The sequence below is a fragment of the Megascapheus bottae genome, chromosome 16 (assembly GCF_031878675.1).
Source record: "Megascapheus bottae isolate mThoBot1 chromosome 16, mThoBot2.hap1, whole genome shotgun sequence".
Lineage (NCBI taxonomy): Eukaryota > Metazoa > Chordata > Mammalia > Rodentia > Geomyidae > Megascapheus > Megascapheus bottae.
This window is the reverse complement of record NC_143524.1, coordinates 24483618-24485794: the sequence shown is the minus strand read 5'-3', so window position 1 is coordinate 24485794 and position 2177 is coordinate 24483618. Positions and strand designations below refer to the sequence as shown.

At 41.6% G+C, this 2177-nt stretch overlaps 1 pseudogene; it reads right to left on the bottom strand.

Moving 5' to 3' along the window:
* Positions 1-622: 622 nt before the first annotated feature.
* Positions 623-1752, bottom strand: LOC150053033 (L-lactate dehydrogenase A chain pseudogene; annotated as a pseudogene).
* Between the last annotated feature and the right edge of the window lie 425 nt (positions 1753-2177).

Genomic DNA, 2177 nt, shown 5'->3' with positions numbered 1-2177 from the left:
AATAAACCAAAGTCAGATAAACAAATATCACATGAATTTTCTCATGTGTGGAATCTAGATTTTTTAACACATGAAAATAGAATAAATACTCTTAGGGAAGAGTAAGGGACATATTTTCCATAGAAAATGGACAAGAATCTGATTATTGTTTGGAAGTGAAATATATTACTTTTATTTCACTGTTCAAGGTTTATTTGGTGTTTTCATATGACGCTATTCATATAAAGCTTTTTACATAACATGCCAATGCACACTATTGATATATAATACATAAAATATCCTTTAAAACAGTAATGCATGTGACATGCAAAAATGGATTTATACAACACATCCCAGGAAGTGTGATTGGGAAAAAAAGTTGGAACTAGGCATTTTGGTGATTTACAAAGCACACAGTAACATATCTGGTTCAAAGGGTAATTAGGGACTATGCACCATTCATTGGCAGTGGTATCTCAGAGAGGGTGAAATTGTTTACAGTTACCAGTTTGTACAGTTACACAGGACCCATCCACCATCAGAATACAGCTGCATGTTTTCCTGAACCAGTCCTATTCCTAATTTCAGGAAATGGATACTTTTCTCAGGTCATTTTATAATACTACTGCTTTAGTCACAGATCAGCTGTAAGGGACAGCATGCATAATCTCCCACTAAAATTCTCTTATAGCCTAGACAGTGAAGTGGTACATAGAAGACTTCAAAACTGCAGCTCCTTTTGGATTCCCCAAAGTGTATCTGCACTTTTCTTCAAGCGAGCCTCTTCCTCAGGAGTCAGAGTGACCTTCACCACATCTGAAATTCCATTCTGTCCCAGAATGCAAGGAACACTAAGGAAGACATCTTCCTTTATTCCATAGAGACCCTTAATCATAGTGGAAATTGGATGCACTCTTCGAAGATTCTTCCTAATACTTTCTGCTAAATCTGCCACAGACAGTCCAATGGCCCAGGATGTATAGCCTTTCAGTTTTATCACCTCATAGGCACTGTCAACAACTTGTTTACGAACCTCTTTCCACTGTTCCTTATCTGCATCAGTGCCTAAATCAGGATTCAGATTCTTGAAGGCGACCCCAGCAACATTCACTCCACTCCACACTGGCACACTAGAATCTCCATGCTCTCCGAGAACCCATCCATGACAGCTCAATGGGTGAACTCCCAGCCTCTCTCCCATCAGATAACGGAACCGGGTTGAATTCAGATTGCAGCCACTTCCAATGACACGGTTTTTGGGGGAAGCCACTTATCTTCCAAGCCACATAGGTCAAGATATCCACTGGATTGGAATCAATAAGCAACTTGCAATTTGGGCTGTACTTCACAAATTAGGAATGATGAACTTGAAGATGTTTACATTGCGCTGGACCAAATTAAGACGGCTTTCTTCCTCTTGCTGACGGCCCCGGCTGTGACAATAACCAGCTTAGAATTTGCAGTCACAGAATAGTCTTTGCCAGAAACAATTTTTGGTGTTTTGAGGAAAAGGCTGCCGTGCTGGAGGTCCATCATTTCTCCCTTCAGTTTGTCTTCCATGACATCAACAAGAGCAAGCTCATCTGCCAAGTCCTTCATTAAGATACTGATGGCACAGGCCACGCCAACAGCACCAACCCCAACAACTGTAATCTTGTTCTGGGGGATCTCCTTAAGAAGATTCACAATCAGCTGATCCTTGAGACCTGCCATTCTGGACTTGGAAGGACTGGCACTCCGGGGTGCACGATGGGCGGGAGTCAGAGGCCCGCAGCGGACAGATCCGGACTCAGCAGAAGCTGCTCCAGTCGAAATATACTTTTTGCAATTAACATATGGTAATATAAAGTGTACAGTGTCCGGGAGCATGGCCTAGTGGTAGAGTGCTTGTCTAGCATGCACGAAGCCCTAGATTGAATTCCTTGGTACCACATGCACAGAAAAAGCCAGAAGTGGTGCTGTGGCTCAAGTGGTAGAGCCTTTAAGAAAGCTCAAGGATAGTGCCCAGGCCCTGAGTTCAAGCCTCAGGACTGGCAGAAAAAAACTGAATGATGATAGCTGATAAACTATGTATACTATTTTTAAAAATACCATTTTTGAGATCAAGCAAAATATATGGCTCAGGGAAAAAGAGTCACTGATTCCAAAAAGATGGAAAGGTTTTTGTGAACAGGATAATTACAAAGATTGCTCAAAAA